Source organism: Lepisma saccharinum, chromosome 28 (genome assembly GCF_977018435.1).
Source record: "Lepisma saccharinum chromosome 28, izLepSacc3.1, whole genome shotgun sequence".
Lineage (NCBI taxonomy): Eukaryota > Metazoa > Arthropoda > Insecta > Zygentoma > Lepismatidae > Lepisma > Lepisma saccharinum.
The window spans coordinates 20,008,582-20,022,117 of NC_139256.1; the positions used below are offsets into that span (position 1 = coordinate 20,008,582).

A 13,536-nucleotide genomic window follows, 5' to 3' on the forward strand; every position below is an offset into this window, starting at 1 on the left:
ATTCTTCTTCCTGAGATATACAGGGACTAACTAAAGACTTGAAAATATATGTGGATCAGCAATGGATATATACTAAAATGCAGCAAACGTATGCAATATACATGCAGATATCTACTTGATAAAAAACGAAAACAAATTAAGGTTTTCACTTGACTGTTCCTCGTACTTACAATTATAACTCCCGGGACATTTCAACAAAGAATGCGCTTCCTTCTCAACACAATAGCTATTCTCCATTGGAAGAATGAAGTCATCATAAATAAATGTACATGACCTGTGAGAAATTGGTTAATGCTGTCAACTTTTGCCATGGAACTTGAACGTAGGAATATAGTGTGCATGATAAAGCCAGTCTCTTCAACTAAGTTACTATAAAGTACAAATGGGACCTTATTTCATGAAGCGTATATCTATGGACGAACTGAGTTAAGAATTAGTCGACAGGCGAGCAACTACAAGTCACGTGCTTTTGTTTATATTGACTACGTTCTCACTGTGGACGGACAATATGCAATCCAGGGATCACGGGTTCGATTCCCGGTAGAGACTAAGTAGGGTATAAAAAGCCTAGGGTTCTTATCGGGGATCGAACTTCAGGCTATGTGAGAGCCTAGGGCTAGAGGTATTGGCAGCGAGAGGTACACGTAAAGACTCCATAGGTCCGGTCCCGCTAATCGTTTTGCAATTACTGAAAAACATTTGCGACTAACACGCCAAATCACGAAACCCCCAACTATGATGCAACCCACAAAACAATAGAGATGTGCTGGTTGCAGAACTGAAAGGAAACCAATCTTTACATACATACGTACTTATATTTTCCCATTTCTCTCTAGTTGTTACCACTGTGGCCGAGCCCCATAAGCCATCGAAGGCCCTGTGTTCAAGTCTCTTCCTGGGTGTTCTTCCCGAGTCTCAATTCATCTAATCACTTACACATTTCCACCATCTGGATTAGTAAAACGTGGCATGAAAGCGGCTCCCAATCGCACGGGTTCGACGCACGATGGATTTGACTGATTGAATTAGGTTTGTTTTACGTTGCTTTTCTGCAGCTTTGGTTAATCGCGACGATGAGAATGAGATGGTATGGACACTCAAAAAGAGCACCCGTGTCCAGGTCGGGATATGAACCCGAACTCCTTGCGTGGTAGCGCGCTGTGCTAAACCACTTCACCACGGAGGTCGGTGATACCCGATAGAGGTATCGGTAAGTCCTTAAACTGTAGGTAAAGTCACGATTATCCTACCTGTGCATAAACTCGACTAAATACATACAATTTTCTATCTTCATTTATTTAGCAGTCTTTGTATCTCTCTGTTCATGCCATTACAATCTTAGTTTCCTTCTCATGTCTTTCCAAGTTATTTCCATTGCCTTCATTTCTCTTCTCTTGTGGACTTTTGCTTGACGAACATGCATGTATGTACGTATGGAGTGAGGGCAGAAGGGAATTTGACGTTGCAATAAGCGGAGAAGATAGCGTAAAGAGATACTTATAACACCATTAAGCCTTGTTTCCATGATATGAAAAACTCGATATGCTGACCAATGCAGAAATTTATTTTATTTTAAAACAAACTAAACGTAACGTTTCAACCTTCTAGCAAGGTCTTCTTCACACTCTGTACCAAGTACAAATGAAACAAGGTACAAAACCGGATGATATATATACACAAAAATCACTCCCCTCCAGACACAAGATTATTAGAAAGTTGTTTTTTCTGGAACATTCCAGCAGGTGCCTTCCCTAGTCAACTGTACTTTCACCTGACAGGCGATTTAGCTAAACATTTCCTTTCATCTGGAAAGTGGTTGGACTCTTAATCTCACGCTCTTTTCCTTATCCTTTCTTTCCTCTTTCCTCTTCCTTCTTCTCTCCTCTTTCGTTGGGGGGACTCAAGATAAACAAAGAATGGAAGAAGTTGTTAGAAAGAGTGGAAAGGACAAGACCGAAAGAGGAATGAAGAAAGAAAGGATGAGGAAAAGAGCGTGAGATAAAGATTCCAACCACTTTCCAGATGAAAGGAAATGTTTAGCTAAATCACCTGTCAGGAGAAAGTGCAGTTGACAAGGGAAGGCCACCTCTTGGAATGTTCCAGAAAAAACAACTTTCTAATAATCTTGTGTCTGGAGGGGAGTGATTTGTGTGTATATACAATGCGTCAATTTCGATCTTCAGCCGAGAGATCGGGAGAAGCGTGGCGGGCGGCGCTGACGGAGATGCCGACGTTTGCGGCCTGTAATGCCCGCTTATTTTTATGGACATATGCAGACATTTATATAAATATTGCAAAACGAGCACTAACCTGTGTTCAGGGTGGCTACAAACAAGCAGAAATTAAATTCCCTGACTTTTCCAGGTTTTCCAGGACAAAATTTACATTTTTCCCTGACAATTACAAACTAACCTAAATCGATGTTTTGCAAATGGAAATAATAAAGTCATACAGATCCACGTATGATTTTGTTAAGTAAAAAAAAAGGTAAAGTGTTCCCCAGTGCTTAGCACCATGCCATGAAGGCGTATAGGGGGTGTGGGGGTAACGCCCCACACTTTCTTGATCCGGTCGTGAGTGGGGGTGATGTGATCATCTGACCACCTTTACCCCCCAGGGTTTCCCCCAGGTACCCATGTTATTCGACGCTGGGTGGGTGCCGTGGCCACTTCCATCGTTATAAGAGTTCCCGGATTTGATCGAACCCGACACCTTTAGCATGGTAGTCAGACACGTTACCGACTGAGCCACCGCGGCCACTAAATTCCTTGCGTTAAATTTCTAATACCTACATACCCTTTTTGTCAGCATTAATGGTATAACTGCATGTTGTCAGTTTCACAGTACTTAACTTTGTTAAGTACCGATATTATCTTCTATGAAATTGACGTAATTTCTCTATTCTCTATGATTTTGAATTCAAACTGCAAAATAGTGAATTTGGAAAATTATTACAATTCACAAGCTAGAGAAGGATTACGGAATTTTGTCATACGCAGTAAGTTTAAAATAAAATACTTGATGAGATAAGAGTGACTGATTAAGAAATACAATTTGTAATTTATCAGTCTCCTTATACATTCTCGGTATTATATGTTGATATTTCCACTGAGGTTTGGAACCCTCTGCTTGCGAGAATCATGAGTGCGGACTCATATTTCAACGCATCAAGCTACTTCTCTCTTCTCTGTAAAGCAAACAACTTAACTCTTTCATATAAGTGAAACAATTGAATGAAACAAAATAAAGTGTTATATTTCCTTGCATTATCAATGGGATTTCTGCTTCAGTACAATATATCCAAGTGAAGTACTGTGAAACTGACAACATGCAGTTATAGCATTAATGCTGACGAAAAGGGTATGTAGGTATTAGAAATTTAACGCAAGGAATTTATAGAATTGCATTGTAGAAGTACCTGATTTAGCTAACCACGCATTAAAGCAGGAACACTCTAATAATAAAAGCTTCTGAAAGTTCATATACGAGGGGCATCCTGAAAAAAGCTCCAATGGTGCCTATACACAGCACTAGTGGTCGGAGAGCGACACACACACATGCAGGCAGGAAGAAGTGCCATATAGTTGTAATCTGGTACAGTTGCAATGCAGCCGTTTTAGGACAGTTCTAGGTTAAAGATTGCAGCTCTCATACAGTCTCCCACCGACTGCCATTGCATGCTCAGAATTTGGGACAGAGCCACCAGCAATCGTGTGAGGTGTGCAGACCAGACATCGTGAGTGATAGTGTGGTCAGACGATGGTGCAGACAATTCACGGAAGGCCAATCGAATGTGCACAACCCCCATACAGCTGAGTACACACGGACCCATTGCATCACTTCAGGTGAGAGATCTTAGACCACTCCCTGTACAGCCCTGGCCTTGAATGTACCGACTTTCATCTCTTTGTTTAACTGAAGAGCTTTCTGGCAGGGCAAGGATTTGACAGCTACACTGCGGTAGAGATAGTTCCAGTCTTTGCTGTCAGACACATATACCATGGGCATACAAAATTTAGTGCCATGCTAGGATAAATGCCAGAACAGCGGTTTGTGATTATGCCGAAAATTAGGTTAGGACTCACTGTTACTAATGCAATAAATTACAATTGATATTCTTGTTTTATTTATGCCTAAACGGTAGGGACCTTGATATTGTTATTTTTTTTCAAATTGGTGTATTTTCTTATTTTTTTATTTTTCACTATACGGTGTTATTTTTCCCCAAATTCACATTTTCATTTTAGTGCATTTTCTGGCAAATATCTGAAATTATACCTTCATGCTGATTTTAAACTACTGTTTCAAATTGTAAGTCACATGGCTTACGCCTCTTCGTGAGAGTTTGATATCTTGAAAGTTATTTTGGGAAAGTTATTTTCCATACCCCTTTTTTAAATTTTAAGGTAAGGATTCTGGATAATGGAATTTTCCCTGTACATATTGAAGGGTGCATAATGACCATAAGTGGCGATGCACCCAAAAAATTAAAATCAATCAATCTCACATGACACATACCGATATATTATGGCACCAAAAATTGGCATTATCTTTTTTGACTTGTTAGTGTTACGTTTCCCAAAATTCGCGTTTTTGCTTTAGAACATTTATCTACCAAATATACCGAAACTTAATACTCCATTGTGCTTTTAAACTATTATTTCAAATTGTAGGTCACATGGTCTATGTATTTTCGTGACAGTTTGATATGTTGGAACAGATTTTTGAGGAAGTAAAAGTAAAGTGCTCTCCTGCACTTTTCCATAAAGGTGTAAAGGGGTGGAGTTAGGGCCCCACACTTTCTTGATCACGGATGAAGGTGGGGGTGATGTGATCAGCACCACGTTCCTGGATACCTTTATCCCTCAAAGTTTCCTCAAGGTACCAGCTTCATATGATGCTGGGTGGGTGCCGGAGCAATTTGAATAGGTGGAAAACATCCCGGTTCTCCCCCGCAGGGGATCGATCCCGGGTCTCTCGCATGGTAGTCAGACACCCTAACGACTGAGCTCCATTATTACTCGCTCGACAAATGCCGATGGTGCGCACTTAGCTTGGTAATTCAAAACATATCTCGTGTGACAAATACGAAGATATGGCTCCCGTGTGACGGTAGGGACGCACTCGATTTACTGTTAAAACCTTGCCACTTTGCTCTGTGATGCAATTGGTTTTGATAGAAGTTGAAAAAATCGTGGGAAATACATGATTTAATGTGGCTGTCGGAATTATTCCATGTACGTATATAGCTTACTCTTGAGTGAAATGTTGGAAAACTTGCATGTTCTATGTACACAAACATGGCCTAGAAAAGACAAGAATGTTGGATTTCATGGAATTTTTTCGTTGTTTTAGGACATTTCTTTAAAAACAGAAATTGCTAAAAACGCCAACAATTCGCATATTATGCCAAATTCGCATTATTTCGATATTTCGAACGGGCGAAAAATGTGTCCAGACATAACTGCACATTCCTAAACATAACGTCGCAGCAATTACAATTTTTCACGGTTTTGGCGTTACTACTAATTGGAAATTACTTTCTGGCCACCCCTTGTATAAATCAGTAGATGGAAAGTGAAAATTTAGCAGGCCTGGCAGAGAAAAGTCAATTCTTGAAGAAAGTGATTTGCTTTTATGATTGAACGATTCGAGTAAATATAATATTAAAATATTTACGTATTTATTATTAGTATTTTATTTCATAATATTGGACATTAACCTTACTCAGTGAGAGATTAATGACCATCTCTCACGAGTTTAAACAGACAGGACAGAGAGTGGCGTTTATTTCATTGCAATACTAGTGTTGCAGTAAATTTGAGGTTGGGAGCATGCGCTTGCCAATTTTTATAACGTTCACCAATGCAGATTTATGTTTCACTTTTCCGTGATAGTATTCAATATAAGTATATTCCGTTTGGTTGGATTCTTCTTGATATCTAAGAATAGTGCAATGTCGTTGTAAATGTATGTTAACTTGTGCGAAACCAGTAATACATCAGGATGATGAAAGAAAACCTTCGTAAGCACTGCTACATTAAATAACTTGAAGTGAGCCAGAAGAGTAATAAAACTCCAGCAGCATATTTGCAGTGTAAAGCTCTTCTTGTTTATGCATGTGATTTTTGTTGGATGTTGCAGTCCATGCAATTTCTTTTGCATGTTGTAGTGAGATACTTTATCGGGTGGCGATATTCGACAAAAGTCGTATGTATCAATGGAACCTATTTGTTTCCATGTTCCTTCAGTTTGCCCAACAAAATGCCTCACTACGACGGCCGACAACTATCGGACGGCGCCACCCGCTCTTACCCCTCCATCTGTTGACAAGTCCCCTTACTACTCCCATACGGACAAGAAAAAATGATAATTCAATGCATTTTCCACGTAATATTTAGAAGCTTAACCTTTACTCCCCCGATGATACCATAAGGTATCATCAGAGTAAGGTCGTACTGGCCCGATGATACCATATGGTATCATGGTGCTGATTACGAAATGAATGTGCTTTTTGGACGTTCATACTCTTATGTTTGGGTGGAAACTCTGACACAGGTTTGGAGCAAGCCTGGGAAATTCATATTGATGACCAACCTCTCCCATGCCACATTTCCGAACAGAGTTTCACATTTTGGCTCATTATTCAACTTGTATGGCACCCAGGAACATGAAACATGTTTCAATCTCTTTGGAAACGTCCATTCTTCAAAGAGAATACTAAGGTTTGCTCCTTCTCCCTAAAATAGCGGGAGAAGAGGGAGCAAACTCCAGATTTTTATGGGTTCTTTCAATAAATTCGGGGGGTCGCCCCCCAAGCCTCCTTCCTCAGTCCGGCGTTCTGAATTGTACACGGTTGCATGCTCTGATGTTCTATCTGAAAAACAAAACTTATCCGAAGTAGATTGTTCCCATAGTGCCAGAGTTATAACAATTTTCCTCCAAAAATGCAAATTACCTATTTTTCGTAACAAAAAAATCACATTTTGGCTTATTATTGAACTTGTATAGCACCCAAGAACGTGAAACATGTATCATTCTCTTGAGAAATGTCCATTCTTTGAAAAGAATACTAAAGTTCGCGCCTTCTCCCCAAACTAGCGGGAGAAGAGGGTGCAAACTCCAGATTTCTTTTTGTTTCCATTGAAATTCGGGGGGCGTGTCCCCCTAAGCCCCTTCCTCGGCCCGGTGTTCTGAATTGTACACGGTTGCGTGCGCTGATGTTTTAGTTGCAAAACGAAAGTTATCCGAAGTAGATTGCTCCCATAGTTCCAGAGTTATAAAAATTTTCCTCCAAAGAGTGTTCGAATTTAAAATTCCCGCCGAGAAGCCCGGGCGAGAAAATTTCTCTCTCTCTCTCTCTCTCTCCTCCTGCCATCACTGGTTTCTGGCGCCGTGGTTGCGTTGCGCATAAAAGGGACCTAAAAGTTGAGGCCGAAACTTACGAACGAGATTTTCTGTTCCCGTGCAGAGTTCCACTTTTAAATAAATATTTTTTTTAAAAAAAGTCAATTCCCTGACATTTCCCTGACTTTTTTTGACACCTCAAATTCCCTGACTTTTCCCGGTTTTCCAGGTCTGTCGCCACCCTGTGTGTTATAATTGTTATAATTTATCATCTGTAATTCATCCAAGTTCTGCCCTTATATACACAAAAAAATACGCTTTAGAAACGATGTTAAGAGCCACAGATAATAGAACATTTTAATCATTATTTTGACCAGTAACGTCCTGATTAAGTTTATATCCTTGAAAGAGTTTTGTGCCGATGAGGATCGTTTGGAGGTTTCGAATGTGCAACACTGTATCAAGATTACGCTGCAGACGAAACCGTTAAAAGTGAATGGTTTTCGTGAGCTTCCTTGCAATCCGAAATCTCCGAGCTCGAGTTTTTTTGTTCCTTCGCGACTAGATGAAGACAGAACTGTGAATATAGTGGCGAGCAATGTAAACCAAGAGCGTGTTAATTTCGTACTGTGCGCAAGTGTGTTATTCTTGGTTACTTGCAGTTACTTGTTGTGTTATTGCAGTGTGTATGTGTGTTGTGTCAGTTAGACGATTGGAATGCCAGCCGCAAGGTTCACGTTAGAACAAAGATTTATTATGTATGACACGTACACAGACTCGTGTCGAGACGTGTGTAGGCAATTTGTACAGAAATCCCCAGGCGTTTCAACTCCACATAGAGATACGGTTAGACATCTTGTCCTTAAATTACGAGAAACTGGATCGTTAAATTTTAAAACACCTAAGCAAAAACGACGGATTCTAACCGAAGCAAAACTCGATGATATTGGTGCAGCGTTAGAACGTTCTCCAAACAAACTTCTACGCCGTGTTTCACAAGAGGTGGGCGTGTCAAAATCATCGGCACATACAGCCACTAAGCTACTAAAATTAAAACCGTAATCTTATAACACAGGTTAGTGCTCGTTTTGCAATATTTATATAAATGTCTGCATATGTCCATAAAAATAAGCGGGCATTACAGGCCGCAAACGTCGGCATCTCCGTCAGCGCCGCCCGCCACGCTTCTCCCGATCTCTCGGCTGAAGATCGAAATGGACGCACGGCATATCTTCCTGTTTTGTACCTTGTTTCATTCGTACTTGGTACAGAGTCTGAAGAAGACCTTGCTAGAAGGTTGAAACGTTACGTATAGTTTAAGTTTTAAAATAAAATAAATTTCTGCCTTGGTCAGCATATTGAGTTTTTCATGATAATTATGTATAATAAGAAAGGAAGGAAAAACATTGAAAATCAGGAAGAGGAAATTTAGTAATATGAAATATGTCATTACTCTCAGACAGTAGTAATCAGCTCAGCCAGGAAATATTAATGGAATGCTTATGTCAGTTATTGCCAGTTGGATTTACTGAGGGGCATAACCAGGAAATGTGCGAGTAGGAAGGATGACACATGAATAACTGGGGATTGTTATGGGGAAAGAGGAGAATAAATAGTTGGGGGGAAAGAGTGAAGGAGGAATTCAATCGTGATCCGTTGGTGAAGGAGACGGGCAAGAATCCTTACTTTCATATCCAAATATGTGCTGGGTCCAACCTTGACGATGTAAAATGCATTTCAGTGTGCGAGTCCTTTAAAGTTATTTTAAGGTTGTGTTTTCAGCTCTCGCAGCTGAGGCTATGAATGCTTACCATTATTTATAATTAGTGTGTAAACAGGATCGAGCTTACGCACCCCAAAAAATCGATCCCCGTACCGAGAGTATGTTACCTAAGCGGTAAGAGGCGAGCCAGTCTTTACAGCCTTCAGGTAACTGAAGGTACGATACGATAGTAACAGATGTTAAACCAAAAGGTAATGCATACAAGGACTTCTGTTCTCCTCACTGAGCGCATGGAGCGGAACATAAGAAACATCAAAGCTGCTTGGTATTACATAGAAGCTAGAATTTTACATACACGCTTGCGGAAGTATCACATTTTAGGTACTCTAGGAATACCTAACATAGGGTGGTGCAAAAGTAGGTTGACAGTTCAGAGTTGACATATGCCAAGTATGCTTAGTATTCTTTGGAACACCTATTTCACCACATCACAGAAAAGAAATACATGGGCGTAATGTCTGGGGATTTTGAGGGTCACTCAATGTAAAATACAAAAGAAAGACTTATCGTACATTTGCACCGCGCCGTATAACTGCAAAAAGCAGATGAACGGAAAGAAGAAAGATTGAAGAACTGGTAAGTGGCAACTGCTCTGATTACTGAACACTAAGTTCACGAGGAATTTCATTCTCCGTAAGAAACGTACGAGGACGAAACGTATTTATTACAGACATTTTTAATGCGATTTTCGCTTACAACTTTAAATGAGAGCTGTTCTCTTTCTCCTAACATTCGAACACATTATGACAGAAATCAAATGAACGTGCAAAATCGTGGAAAGTTTAAAAGTTTCGGAGGGGCTAATGCCTCCCGGTTCCCCGTTAACGAAGTCCCTGGCATGAGTGTTCCTTTTCCCCAATCTCTTCTGATCATCATAGTCACAATTATCTTAAGAAGAGTAAGCAACGCAAATGAAAAATAATACGAGTGTGAAGAGGCAGAATTCTTATATCCTTAATCTCCACTCCCTGGCCATGTTTTCCCGATACATGGAAGTTTGCCAATTTGGTAGAGATGGAACAGATAAATCGATACTCAATCGTCTTTCGATACATTTATCGATGCTTTGGGCTGTAGTACAACATGTATTAAATTGACTTTGTTGCATGAAAGAGTTTTATTTGTAATTAAAAACGGCATGTTTCAGTTGCCGCACCCTGTATAAAACATGCAGTGGGCCCGCACAAGTATTCACAATGTATAGAGGTCACTAAGGCAAACAACTTTTCTTAATATAGCTTTTCTGTTTGACGCCCCATTTCGACGCTACGAACTCTCAAAAATGCAATTATCTTTAATATGTACAACACTCAGCACACTTTCACAACTGCGACTAATGGATTGATTTTGTATTTACTTTCAACTAAATCAGATGAATAACATCTTACATATCTTACGACACAACAGGTGGCGTTAAAATGGTCATCACACTAAGAATATACAAGCTGGAGAAGTTGTTCTACCTTCCTCAATACAACAGGAAGACACGATATAAATTCGGACGGACAAACAGACGAATTAATCGAGGTCCCTTGCGTTCCAACAACACTGTCTTGGGGAGATCCATTCATTCAACAAATTTCATCATTATAACTCTATAAGTTCTCGAGATACTCAAACGGATAGCATCTCTCATAGATACACACGAAAAGATCAATAGAAATTATCATATTAGACCGATCCAATCTCTCAAGAAACTACATTTCATCTACTCACCTCTTTCAGTTCCCGATATAGCGGTAGTCGACATGGACGGGCACAACTGTCATACGAAAGGCACTTTCTCATTTTCAGTTTTGTCGGCCGGTATTCTTGCTGTACCTAGAATAAATCCGGAGGGTATTTGCCCAACACTCATAGTGTTGCTTCGGAAAACATCACTGCCAACACTGCAGTATTCTCACTCAACAAAACTCGCCTTCTGCAAGCTCCCCAAGGCAAGGAAACGAACATCTACATCAACGGCAAAAACAGTACATTTTTGCTCTTGATTTTCGCGGTAATTGGCAACATCGCGCGAAGATATATCTGGCAACATTGACTGATGTCACGCATGATCGATACCTGGGAGCCCAGCTGGCATTGGCGGACGGAGCCCCTCCCAACTGCACCGACCCTTTCTCCCGATTTCACATTACGTGCAGTGTTGCCAGATCAAGGGAAATAACCCTCGATGTGGGGAATATTGTACAGAACGAGAAAATATAGATATAGGTTAAAAGTATAAGGATTTACAACCTCCGTGGTTCTTACGAATAGTTTTTCTTATGTGTTACAGTTCGCTTACATTAAAAGAAAAAAATCCTTAGAACAATATTTAGTCCTAAAAGGGATGAGGAGACAGATGAGAGGAGAAGGTTACATAATTGAAAACTACATAATATGTATTCATGTTCGAATATTATTAGAATAATTAAATCAAGAAGACTTAGAAGGGCAGGCCATGTGGCCCGAATGGGAGAGGAAAGAAGAGTTTACAGGTTGTTGGGAAACCTGATGGTAAGAAATCTGTAGGAAGACGAAGATTGAGGGATAACGCTGAGATGGATCTAAAGGAAATTGTTAAGGATAGAAACGATTGGATTGATCTTGCCCAGAATAGGGACAGATGGGAGGCTTGTGTTGCTGTAGCCATAAACCTTCGGGTTTAAGAAGGCTAGTGTGTTAGTAAGTTAGTTTTCCTGTGCATTGCGTCTAGGCACGTGGAGAGACGCCCCAATACATTCATGTCTGCCCATAGTGAGGGGGGGTAATGTGATCAGCACCACGCTCCGGTCTCTTCACGCCAGGTACCCACAGGATGGGTTTCATGCAGAATAAGCTTTATGCAGGAACATTACCAGAAAAAAATCCAACCAGCCACGCCGGGAATCGAACCCGTGTCTCTCGCGTGGCAGTCAGGCGGCCTATCAGCTAGACGACTGCGTCTTTCTGCTAGTTATTTACTTTCATCACCACCAGAATCATAATGAAGATGGTGTGAAGATCACCACGCTATGGCCGTCTTTACCACCTTCCTCAATGGGTTACCCCCGGCAATCACTACTAAGAGGCTGGGTGAACCTCGGAGCAACTTATACAGTGACGTCGACAGAAATTCTTGCTTGGGACCAGTTATTCCTGCAACTGCCCCAAGTGCGGGGGTGGGGCAAGATGGGGGTTTTCCCCCATATTAAGCTTAATATGAGTTGAAAAATAGATAAAAATGGGAAATTTTAGTCCTCGGAGGTTGGCAACTCTGATTCCAGGTCGGATTTTCAAACCAGTCAACCACCTGTGTACATGAAGGATGCAAGCGTCTTTGCAGATACGATGACACGCATTGCATATCTTCCAGGATACGGTCACTATAGGTCGACAACCCATGAGAGAGTGCAGCAGAATAACCACGGGGCCGGAAGGGCTCCTTATGACATCATCGCCTCCGTGAACACACTCGAAAACGCATCGATTTTTGTTGTCGCGGGAGAGATGTGTGCCCGGAGAGTATGGTTTGGACGGCGAAATCTCTTTCTCTTCTTCAGACTGTCACGGAGAATGAATACAGGGCGTTCGAAAAAAGTGACGCAAAAATATTTAGACTGCGTATGCCGTTCGCAGGGTTTCTCAATTCTTTTTCCAAAACAAATTCCTTGACTTCTACAAGACTCCCAGAAACTTAAATAAATTTCCAAGCTGTTTTGTAATGTTTTTTCTGTACTACAAATCTGTTGAAAATAAGGGGAACACATACACAACGTGCTTTGTTACTAGCTGTACGTAACAGTACACCGTATCCTTCTTTATAGGTGATCATTTATGAACATACCACAATCTTTTGAGTAGTTCTTATGATTGATTAACTGCCCTGATTATTTGAAGGGCTCTGGGGTAAAATATGGTGACATATTGGTTATCATTGAGTTTCTTAAGCAGAAAGGATTAAAAAAAAAAAAAAAACCTACACTGGGGCATTCCAGCGTTACGTATGTGACATTTCACACACAAAATGTAAGGTTCTAGACATGAGATTGCATTAAAATATTCATAATGAACTGATTTCATTATGAAGTACTTTGTGGTGTCTGCTAACAAATGAAAAACTTCAGTGTGATGACGTAGCTTGAATTCATGGAAATCATTACCAAAAATGTGTTACGTGTGTGACGCTTTAAAATTGTACAAAAAATTGACTTAATTTGACTTTAAAGCATATAAGCTACAGATGCTAGTATTCGTGAAATATGCAAATTATAAGCATTCACAAACATTTAATTAAACCTTAATACAATTAAAACACTATTAATTTTCATATCAATTCATTTTGTTATTTTCGTGGAGTAGGTCCACTTCTCGAAGAATGCCACTACCGTAGATAAATTGTTTTCATGTTGTGTTTACCAATTTCAGAAAATTGATTTATTTAT

General features: G+C 40.3%; 1 protein-coding gene across 4 annotated transcripts in view; it reads right to left on the bottom strand.

Moving 5' to 3' along the window:
- Window positions 1–13,536, bottom strand: part of LOC145980549 (uncharacterized) — an 89,175-nt gene that overhangs the window by 40,798 nt on the left and 34,841 nt on the right. The window contains exon 1 of one of the 4 annotated variants that reach the window (XM_083113568.1): window positions 10,847–11,088. The exons of the other annotated variants lie outside the window; for them this stretch is intronic. The gene's annotated coding sequence lies outside the window, so the exon portion shown is untranslated. Of the gene's footprint in view, window positions 1–10,846; window positions 11,089–13,536 lie in introns of those variants that run through there. 4 annotated transcript variants of the gene reach the window in all.